Below are 11976 nucleotides of genomic sequence, written 5' to 3'. Positions count from 1 at the left end.
CACGTGTCCTGGCTTTAAATCCAAGACTGGATTGAGCCTTGTGGAGAGTGAATGATTTGCATTGCTATTTGGGAGCAGTGCCAACAAAACTGCTCATAGTGTCCCAATTGCAAAACAGCAGCGGCCCGGCCTGGCGTAACCAACATGCCAAGGCTCTAAAAGCAGCGCACATTGGGGAGTGGAGGGAGCTGACACAGAGTGACCCATCTTGTCGTGAGTGCTCCAAGTGACTAACCCTGTACTTATGTAACATCACACATGATGCGCGAAATGCGCAGCTGTCAATACCAATACATCACGAAAAATCATTCCGCTTTGGTGCCATTTTTTCTTCTTCTTCTAAATTGAGTTGTGCTTCTACTTAGCTCTGCTAGCAAGCACCATGTGAACTTTTACACTGCACATCCATATGCTGTACTTATTTTTTAACAAAATACTGAGTTAGCTGCTATCCACACATTTTGAATGCAACATTGGTTCACATGGACATACACACACAGATTGGAAATAAAATCCGGACAAAGGTGAACAACTCTCACCATGGGTTGTGCCACATTTGCACAAGTGGGAGAATTAAAAACCACTGAGAGGGATAGCGGTGGAGGGCTAGTGATGAGTAGTGTCCAGGTTACATTGGTCGGACCTTTCGTCAATTCACTGCTGGATGAGGGCCTTCCACGCCTGAGTTATTGGACCATAATTTACCATGAGGCTACATTACGTAAAAGAAAAAGCCAAATCTGCAACTGTGAAGTAGACGTTCTTTGGCTAAGGGGAAAGGAAACGAGATGGCTTAATGCGCGAATGACGACGTTTTGAAACGTCGTGATTTTAAAATTATTTTTCTATCTACGTGACTTTACCGAAAGACCCAAAAAGTATGAATTCCTGCAGTCACGAAAGCTTTAAGTCAACAGGTGGTAACCTCTGCCTTTTCTATGTATGTGGAGCTTCTTTCGCACCGTACGTAGCCAACTGTGCTCATTGGAGGTGCGGGGCCCCCCCCGAGGGCTATGTTTCTCCAGTGAGAAGAGCTGCTGCTTACTCTAAAAAAAACCACGTGCTCATGATAATGCACACTCTTATAATTACGTCAATTGCCTTCTACCACCCCTGGCCACACAGAGTCCGAGAGGGTTGCTAAAGTCAATTGTTCGCCCTTACAGTCTGTCAAGTGGGGATCGGTAGCCCCCCGAAGCCCACTGTGGTGCCACTGATGACCTCTGAGCACACCAGCAGCTGCACGAACGTACAATACTCACCGTAGTTCTATAAAGTCCATGTAGCAGAGCAGAAATTGGACCTGCATGTGGTGGTGGTTGATGGCCGGCCAGAGTGATTCACCCCAGGTTGTTTGTAGCCGCTTCTCTGTCAGTGTTTATGGATCCCACTGGCCTCTTCTGAGAGGCTCATCTTCATTTAGTAATCAACATATTACCCAGGTTCCCACTGTGCCGTTAACAAACATACTCTTTGCTTCTTTCGGTAAGGTCACGTAGGTGAAAATATAAAATAATAGAAATAAATGAATCACGACGTTTCGATTGCAACACAAGCAACCATCACCAGGGGTGATAACCACAGCAAGGAAATGTTTTACTGAAGTGGGAGAGAGACCAGGGTTAGGACAGCTAAATAAGTCAGAGAGGGGGGGAGGGTAGGGGGGGCGTAAACTGCAGGTACTTCAGGGACGCCCTAACCCTGGTCTCTCTCCCACTTCAGTAAAACATTTCCTTGCTGTGGCTATCACACCTGATGATGGTTGCTTGTGTTGCAATCGAAACGTCGTGATTTATTTATTTCTATTATATTTTATATTTATTTATTCACCTACGTGACTTTACCGAAAGAACCAAAGAGTATGGATCCTTGCAGTCGCGAAAACTTAAAATCTAGAATGAACACACTAACAACACCGGCGGATGCATGAACGTAGCATACAGTTCAATAGTTCAAAATGGTCCGTGCAGCAAGAGCAGAAATTGGTTTTGAGATGGAATTATTTTACAATACTGGTACCGTTTTATTCATATGGCCACGAAAGTGTATTGTGCAACAACCTCAAATGGGTAAAACCAGTATTATTCATTATTTTTTTAAATTGCCAAAACTCAAATGGAATGTTGTCAGGACTGACAAGTTAATTGTTTGTTCTGGGTCCATAGATTAGCTTACTGACCAAACTTACCTCATATATAAAACCAAACTTACGTGGATAAAGCATAAAACATATGGTGATATATTTGTTTTGACTTTGTACTAACAGCCATATCTGAAGATAATTAAAGCAACTGCTGAATTTGAATTGTTGAAATGCTGTCTATGACAATGTTTCGTTTAGTACTTTCAGAGCTGCAAAAGAAGCAGTCGAGACTACTGTACATCTCTTCATCTGAAATTACAGGGCACCCTGTATCTGCAATGGCCTTGTGATGTTAACAAGATGTACAATACTGTAGACACATTCATTAAAATGTTGCTAATGCTGGCTCTTGTGTCTTGAGGGTTGTTCTTCTCGGTCCACTCCTGAAAGAGAATGAAAACGCTAAAAACGCAAGACATATGTCAGAATTAATCAATGGCGTGTGTCCACAGCCCATCGTCCCCTGTGCATTCACTCATAATGATGATGAGTAACCACTTTGTGGAGAGTTCACACTGGATCTAGAATGACTGACATGGCAGATGTCGCAGGTGTTGTAGAAATGTCATCCCTGACTTTCTATGGTTCTAATCAAGGTAGCCACATGCAATTAAAACAGGTTGATCAAGTGTAACGACTTGATGGACTCAGCATAATTACTACTGACTTTAGTTTTTCACTTAATTATGTTAAATTTCAGTTGTGAGAAACGCATTATCAGTTCAACGACAGTACCGTGTGAATGTGATGAAGATTTCTCTGCAGCAAGTTGTAAGGGAAAGTACATGCGGTTGAAACCTGGATTTGAACCCAGCATCTCAACAGTGACAGCTGAGTGCTCTGACCTCTGACCAAAAAAAAACACATTTCCACAACTGGTGAGTAGAAAGTTAAAGTTTATATGACTTGATATTTTTACGGTAAAAGAGTGCGTGACACTGACAGTACATCGTTTACAATTTGAAACATGTGCACTTGCACGCATGTAATATAATGGGTAAATTGCGATGATATTTATAGGCATGTCCCTGCAAGCCCCGACAACGCCTTGTTTTTTAAAAGCGTGAACGTGCCCTTTTTATGTAAACACAGTGTTGTGTTATAGCCGGAAGCACAAAAGCCTCACGCCAAATTGTGGTGTGGGGCAACGAGGAATGAGAGAGGTCACCGCTGTGGCTGACAAGGACTATTGATGTGTTTATCTATAATTTTAACAGTCAGCCAGCCAGCAAGCCAAGTATGGACTCACCAATCTAGCTTTCGTCCTTGTTTACAACCGAAGGTTTTTGTATCTGCAAAGAAACATATCAAACGGCAACTCTTTTTTTTTTAAATTTCTGTTTGCATGAGCAGATATTATTTTTTTATGACAAGTTTTATTTCCTTTCATAACTTTTACATCACGTAAATTTTAATATATGTGGAAGGGACAGGTTTCTAAAAAAATATGCATAAGATGCTGTTTCACGGTTAGCTAACATAGCATGATTTGCAAGTTGTTATTGGTTCCAGTATACTGCATGATGATTATATTGGAGTTACCAAACGCATAACTCTCCCTGCGCCAGCAGCAGCTGCCCACTGCAGCGTGAATATGCACCACTGAGAATGCAATAAAATGTCGAGGTTGCTGGTGGCCGACCAAATTATCTTTGCATAAACGCTATGAAATGATCATATTTGCAAATCTGGGTGAGCCAAACATAGCACGCTATAGTGTATTAGCTGTTTTTTGTCATGCATTCAAGTATTTCTCGTTGAAACAACTGACAAGCGTCTTGTTGACCGTTCAGAACTGGGCTGACAACTCAGCATCAGAAAAGGAAAACTTCTTCACTCCAATCACAGCCACTTTAGAGAATGATAATTTTTCCTCATCAGTGTACAATACTTTCAGCCATTTCCTAACAATGACAGTGTGAACAACCCCAGTTTGCTTGTCATTGCAGATTGCAAACCAAACGTTGCACAACTGCGATATTCTATCAAGCAAACAGCTGTTGAGATCACAAATCAGGGCTGTTTGTGACATTGATGACTTATAAGCTGTTGGCGCATCTCACAGAGCCGCACCTCATGGTTTTGTCAGGAGTCCGAAGAGGTCTGGTGAGTGACGCAGGAACTATCTGTGCTTCACCAACACCCACTTCATGCTCACCACGTGGTCCTTGCACTGACTCTGATGAGGACATTTAAAACAGAACCTGAACTTGAAAAAGGGGCATTTGTTAAACCATTCCCACCTACGCAACACTCATTCAGGAAGTATATTTTCTCAACCACTCGTAATCCAAGTGTGGTCTTCCAGGTTAGGCCGCCTGTTGAGGATTTCCTTCTCTCAAGCTTTGGCCATGGGCAACGGGTGGCTTTTTCCAATTCGGGGATCGTTATCGAATTAAGATGCCCACAGTGTTTAGAGGTGAACATTTTTCAGCCAACCTAGAAAGACCACATTGGGTAAACGACGCTAGCTTCTGTCAAAACTGATGGGAACATGTTAAAGTAAATACAGCACGCCGACGTTAGAACTTGGGAAAATATTCCAAAAAGTAGCAACACATTAACCAAGCCATTATAACTTGAAGTGCTACTTTTATTTGATGTTTTCGTAGGCACATGTTAAAATAAAGGCACAATCCACGTATTTATTTAGCACCATAGTAAAGACAGGCCTAACATCATGTATATGCAAATTTGCACAGGTGGTAATAGGATTCCACATTCCAAGTGACAGGCAATTTCACAAAGTAGTCAATTTAAGTCTTGCTAAAAGACGTTTCAAGTACCATTGATAGATTAAAAGCTTTTAAAATCAATTGCACTGTATAGAATCCCATGGCATTGTCTGCAGCAGTGATACATTTTCTTATGCTGCCAGAATAAAATGCTGGACTTGACAGCTTTGCTGCTGCTGGGATTACCTCCATTGTTGTGCACTCTGATGTGAACATCACTTTCAATTATATTGCTCTATATTGTACAATTAAACCTTGTTTTTTACATATCAAAAATAAGCTTAACACTTCATTGTTTCATATAAATTACAAAACCACCCTTTATATTTCTAAAGTTTGTTTTCTTACATTAACTAAACAAGCTAAATAAGGACCTGAACATTGAGTGATAGATAGATAAAAAACAAAACATGCCTTAAGGAAAGTGTGCAAAACTATTTATAACAGGCACATGTTTTGGAGAAGTAAAAACGTGGATTGAATTTGGAAACACTAAGTTACATTTTGTGACATCTTTTTAACATGGAGCAACTATCTATATATTAAATACAACCATGAAAATTTCGTAAAAAATATCCTTTAAAGTTATATTTTTTACTAAGTTATTTGTGTGAGGATATAATCTTCCACAAGTATAGGAATGGTTATGCACAATTCTAAAAATGGTGCTACACTTTGGAGTTTAAAGATTAAAACTATAAATTTTGCATCAAGTTCCCAAGCTGGCAGTAACAACGATCTATATATATGATAATAGTGATCTCTATGCAATAAGGCACATGGAAACAAATTGTCGCGAGTGTTTCCACTTCAAATTCCAAACACCAGCTGACGATTGTATTCTGAAACGAGAGCAGTTGGCAAAGGTATTTTTATAATCTGTTCTACTTATCATCAATGTAAAGAATGTTATTTTGATATAACCATCTCTCTGGAAGGGCCCATTTGTTAATGGTGAAAAATTGCTCTCTCACTGTCATTTACCATTCAAAATAATCCTTACATTTTGCTTGTGTTGTTGCAGTCGAAACGTCGTGAGAATTTTATTGTTTTATATTTTTATTATTTAATTGTTTCCATTCTACGTGACTTTACCGAAAGAACCAAGAATAATAATCCTTACCTCAATGTGCACACTTTGCGACTCGTATATTCAGGAAAAAGCAGGCCTATTATGTAATTTACTCAAATGAGAGGGGTTACTCATGAACATATCTGTCCTTACAGTAAATAGCTGCTCTGAAAAAATGTCTGCCAACCACTTAGTGGCAGGAGGTAGGAAGGAGGAAACAGAACAGATGATATTTTCCATTCCCTTAAATATTTTACAATTAAGCGCTCAAATTCCAGTGTTAAATTTAAAGCTTAAAATATAACGTAATATTGGTTATTCTTGTTTTTCCACCGGTGGTTCCAAAACAGGTGCATTCAAAGTGTCAGCAGTGTTTAAAATTAGATTTAAAATACGATCTTTCATTTGCTTTCTTTACTCATTTAAAATTAGCAAGAAGTAAATGCACTTGTACACATATTAATACTTTTGTTAATGTCTATCTAAGAAAATGCTAATGCTGGGATAATTTGTGTGTAAGCAAATTTATTCTTTAATTAAAATCGGATTTAACAATGTCTTCACTGAAGCTAAACTGATCACTATTTATAAACAATATTGTCGATTTTTTTAAACCTGGTTAAAAACCTACATTCTCCACGATTTTTATTTGGCACCTACAAGATAGTATTGAGACAGGCATAATTTTATGAAAAGTCATTTTTTATATCATTAGTTGATTTTGTTGGATCAAAACATTGCTAATTTACCGCTGATGAGTGGTAAGCGAAAAATAAACATAGGTTAACACTTTCATATAATGTGCTGAGGATAATGCAAAAGTTGAGCCTCACACCTGTATACATCAAAAGACATTAATCAAACATTTTGTTGTTTTCAGTGAATGATTAATGACAGAGGAAAAAATGTAATCACGACAGACATACAGTATCCCAGTATAACAAAGCAAGTGTCCATCCAATGGTGATAGTTATTGACATTTAGAAGATAAACCTTGACAGCTAGGATGTATTAGAGTGGTGATGTGCCAACATTCGAGATTCATTTCTACAAGTTCTAAGCTAAATCAGAGCCAATTTTTTTTTTATGCTGTAGCAATGCCATTGCATGAGTGTTTAAAAAAGAAATTTAGTGACTAGTTACATGCAAATCCCTCACATTAACATCATCCTAATCTCCCAGTTACAAGCTAATTTCTGACTTTAACACCCTGCTGATCCAACACTTTAAGACAGCTATTTCAATGCTAAATTCTCCTGTTGATATGTAAACTCCTTTGTCAAGGCTCTTTGCTCCTCCCACCTAGCTTAAAAGACACTTCGAAGCTTAGCAGCGTTCATTGAAGCGCTGTCGTCCCGACAGTTCTGTTCGTTCACCTGAAGAAGGCTACTTGTGTTGTGGCCAAAACGTCGTGAGAATTTTATTTTATTATGTTTTATTTTATTATTTTATTTCCATTCTACGTGACTTTACCGAAAGAACCAAGAAGATGAGTCCATCTATGTTCAGAAAAGAGGAGGGGGGAGACGGAAAAATAATGGATGCGGTCTGAAAGCCACCTTAAGCGTGATAAATCAATTAAGACCCAAAATGATTTATCAAATCCTTCCAATGATTGCTAAGCCAGAATCCATCTTATCGGTTTAACTTGTCTCTGTGTTTGTATGTGGATAGCCTCATGAACGAATCTCTCATGGTAGCCAGATGGCTTGCAAAGAACCTCTGTCTTGGAGAAGTCAATGTCATGTGAGCCTACTGAATTATAACAGTGATCTGCCACGGCCGAGGTGTTGGTCCTACCGTGTTTCAGGTCTGCTTTGTGTTCACGAATGCGGTCCGAGACATGTCGTTTGGTTTCTCCAATGTAACTACTACCACAGAGGCAACTTAGTTTGTAGACACCAGGGTACTGTATGTCCGGAATCACATATTTTACAGATGGAACCAGATCACGGATTTTATGTAATGTATTGAATCGGACCTGGATCTTGTGTTTATTCAAGATTTTGGAGATCTTTTTTGTGATCCCCGCAATGTAGGGTAAAGTGATGGTTTTGAAAGGCTCCTCAAGTGGGTCTTTCTTCATGGTTGGAGTGATAGCTTTGCAGATTGTGTAGTCGGAATAACCATTAGCCTTAAGAGCTTGTTGTACGTGCTTGAGTTCACTGGCTATGTGTTCCTGGTCGGATATGCATTGGGCTCTATGGTGCAGAGTCTTGATGAGGGAATTCTTCTGGGATGGATGGTGGTGGGAATCCGGTTTCAGGTAAGCATCCGTATGGGTAGCTTTCCTGTAGACAGAGTGGCTCATTGAACCATCAGGTCTCCTTTTAATTAAGACATCCAAAAAGGGTAGTTTGCCATCTTTTTCGACCTCCATGGTAAATCTGATTGCTGGGTGTATGGAATTGATGTGGTCGAAGAATTGGTCCAGAGCAGGCCGGCCATGTGGCCAGATGACAAAAGTGTCATCCACGTACCTCTTCCATAAGGTTGGGTGTAGAGTGGCAGTCTGGATGGCGTCAGTCTCAAATTTATCCATGAAAATGTTGGCTACAACCGGAGATAGGGGGGAGCCCATTGGGGTGCCCTCAGTTTGTTTGTAGAAAGTTCCATTCCAAGTGAAGTATGTATTGGTTAAGCAGTGTCTTACCAGGGGGGGTACCTCAGTGTTTAGTCCTTGATGAACCAATTCTTCAATGATTGCGATGGTGTCAGGTACAGGAACTTTGGTAAATAAGGAAACTACATCAAAACTGACAAACAGGTCGTCTGGGGACAGAGAAATACCCTTGATTGTCGATACCAGGTGAGTAGAATTTTGTACCGCAGGGGTGGTTTTTCCAGTGAAATGCCGCAGGATTTCAGACAGAAAACGTGCCAGTTTGTAGGTGGGGGAGTTGATAGTAGAGACGATGGGACGAAGGGGTGTATCTACTTTATGTATTTTTGGTAAGCCGTATAATCTTGGTGGCCTGGCAGCAGAAGGTTTCAACGGGAACTGTTTGGTTTGATCAATTAATGCGGTTGAATCAGAAATGATTTTGTTGTTTTTTTTGTTTCCCTTCTACGTGACTTTACCGAAAGAACCAAGAATATGACACATTTATATATTCACGTGATCTAACCCAAAAACCTCTATTATAGATGAGTTTGGTGGCGAAAGCCTACAGGTTCTTTAACATCCCTCAATAATATTCACAAACACAATACCATGCAGAGGCAACATCGAGCTCATGTATTTTTGTATTTAGTAACAGCCTTGCATTTTCACACGATGGCATGTTAATCTAATGTGCATGTGTTAACCAAATGAATAGAAACAATATCAAGTAAAAATTCGCAAGTGTATTTAAAAAAATCTTCTTCTCAAATAAAATTATCTTAAGCCGTGTTGCTGAATGTACATTTCATATATAAAGAGTAAAGTTTCGTTTCGTCAGAAAGCTATAGCAGTTTTATTAAAGTAAGCAAATATTAAATACGACGAGGATACAATGGCACTCTAGAGCTATGCGAGTTGATGATTAAAAGCGGACTACAGTACGCGGATTACATTTGTAGAGATGCGTCTCCTATAACAGATGCAATTATAGACAGAGCTAAGGATAGAAACGGTGAATATGTAGGGAGGTAGATACAACAGGCTCTTTTCCTCAGGTTTATAATTAGAAATTGGGAACGTAGTGTTTCCAGACTCGGTGGTATGCCACCAGCCTCCCTCTGATGCCATGGGTGCTAAAAACGTAACACCGGAAAACGCATTCCATTCCTGCTGGCCACAGGTGAAAATAACATGTGCGTGCCGTGTAGCCGTTGTGCGTGATTGGAATTCTCACATATTACGGCTTACTACCTTCCAAAGCTAGCTCTGTAAACATTCTTTGACTCTGGGTCATTGTACAAATGGAACTGATTTTTTTTTAATTCATTTAAATCAAAGGGCTAAATGAAATCTTAAATGTCCAAACATCCAACTTTCGAGTGAATCTTTTTTTTATTACTGAGCACAAATAACTATGCACTGTCATTACATAATTTTACGAAAAAACGTATTCAGAAACAATACATTTTTCTAACGAGATATATTTACTCTATTACATTTCCAAAATAAACCTTTTAAAATATTTGCTTTCAAAAATCAGCTTTTATGAAACATCAAAGTAACTTTAATTGAAAATATATTGAATGTCAATGTCTTTTACACAGTTGGAAGTTTTATTTTGGTTGTATGAACGTGCACACATTCCAAAATAAAGGGGAGTGTTTCAATTTGAAAAAGAGAGTCATGTAAGATCTTCAAGGTCTTCTAAAATATATATAATTGAATTAACCAATCCTTTGGCAATCAATTGCTGGATGAAAGCCTCCCCATCCTGTATCAGCCATGGGCAGTGGTCGACAACCTGCAGCGCTGCGGCTCTTTAAGGACTGCTCCGTGATGGTATTTATGAAGGACCGCCGTCTCGTATTCACATGCGTTGCTTCCCTTGAAATATATAACTTTTTTGACCGAATTCGAGAAAAAAAATGGCTCTTGTTATATTGGTCGCCGATCCCCAGTCAGAGGGGTTGTTTGGCCTTACTTTACCACGCTGGTCCAGTGTGAGTTAGTGAAGTTGGGTGCTCGGGAAGGGTTTAGGCATCTCTTGTCATTGATGTTGGCCATGGCTGTGGGACTCAAACTCAGGTCATCGGGGTCACAACACAGTGTGCGAACCGCTCCACCAAGATGATCATCAGAAAGTATATTAATGCTGGGTGCTGCTTTGAACTACGTTTTAATGTATTTACTTTGACCTTTGTGTGTCACATGGTGAGCCTGCACAGTGATTTTCGGTTTGATATTGCTTTTATGACAAATTGACCCTGTTTATCCAGTTTATTATTTCTCATCTGTACCACGATTTACACTTCAGGTTATGTCCCCTCCCCCTGTCTAAGCAAAGCCCACTCAATGCACAAATTATTCCTATTTGTACGGCATCTTGATTACACGGTCGTAATTTAGATGTTTTGGAGTGCGAATTGAATTTCGTTGCAGTGAAGCACAGTAGTTCAACAAATCAGTCACCTGGGTGGTTCAATTGGAAATCCCGGATTGTTCGTATTGCATCACCCTGACGTAACTGAAAATAGACGCAACCGTCAGGCTTCCAGTGAACTAGAGATTAATCAACTCCAGCCACGGTCAACTCAATAAAGCAATATGGAAACAGCACGGTTGTTTACCAAAACAAATGATTGATTTGGAAGACAGATTCTTTTTTTTTTTAAATAGCACAGTGAAACAAAGCAATACAAACATTTTGTAATGTATATATAAAAAACACTTTTGTGTTGTTATGTGCCCTTTTTTGTATTTAGAGAGAGTGTTTAAATGTACATATATTTTTATGGGGTACCTGATCCGGCACAAGAAATACAGCTTTAAAATATATATTTGTACATAAATACAGGTACTTATTAAATGGCTACAGCTTTTGTGAGGCCTTCATTAGCAGTGAATTGACCATGGCTGATGATGATTATTCAGTCTATAACATTCCCAAATACTGTACAGTAATAGCATTTTCCTAGCCGTTCAAGGACCTTTAGTCTCGACGCTAGAGCAGGCAGGGTGTTTGGGTATTGTTCTTTTGGAACAGCCAATTGGCTGCATGAATCAAACCATCCAACATGTGCAACATTTTCTTAGTTTCAAGTACACTACACATAAATTAGATCATTGTATCTTGAACATTCAATGAAATGCATAGTTATCTACGTTCAGCCCAAAGTTTTGTGGTGCTGGCTCATGTTATTTCTGACGTTACCATCAGGGTATCATTAAAATTGCTATGTTGTCATGATCAGACATATCATTATTATTTTGCTAATGAGACCCACAAGGTTGATACGAGTTCAGAAGTTTGCCAACTTCAACAAATGCGAGAATGAAACATTATTCCGGACAACATATTGGCTAATGGACTAAAATTTTATTTTAATGTGGAGACAACAGATGTTTGCTTTATTATAATATT

General features: G+C 39.2%; 1 long non-coding RNA gene across 1 annotated transcript; it reads right to left on the bottom strand.

Annotated features, from left to right (window-relative positions):
• Positions 1-1766: 1766 nt before the first annotated feature.
• LOC142931011 (uncharacterized) lies at positions 1767-11275 on the bottom strand. The gene is made up of 3 exons (XR_012947008.1): positions 4217-11275; positions 3393-3435; positions 1767-2526 (listed from the first exon to the last, which is right to left on the bottom strand). It is a non-coding gene; the product is annotated as an uncharacterized LOC142931011 (long non-coding RNA).
• Between the last annotated feature and the right edge of the window lie 701 nt (positions 11276-11976).

The sequence above is a fragment of the Petromyzon marinus genome, chromosome 3 (genome assembly GCF_048934315.1).
Source record: "Petromyzon marinus isolate PM22_M1 ecotype Great Lakes invasive population chromosome 3, UKy_Petmar_22M1.pri1.0, whole genome shotgun sequence".
Lineage (NCBI taxonomy): Eukaryota > Metazoa > Chordata > Hyperoartia > Petromyzontiformes > Petromyzontidae > Petromyzon > Petromyzon marinus.
Note: the sequence above shows the minus strand (reverse complement) of the source record. Positions and strands in the feature narration are given on the sequence as shown.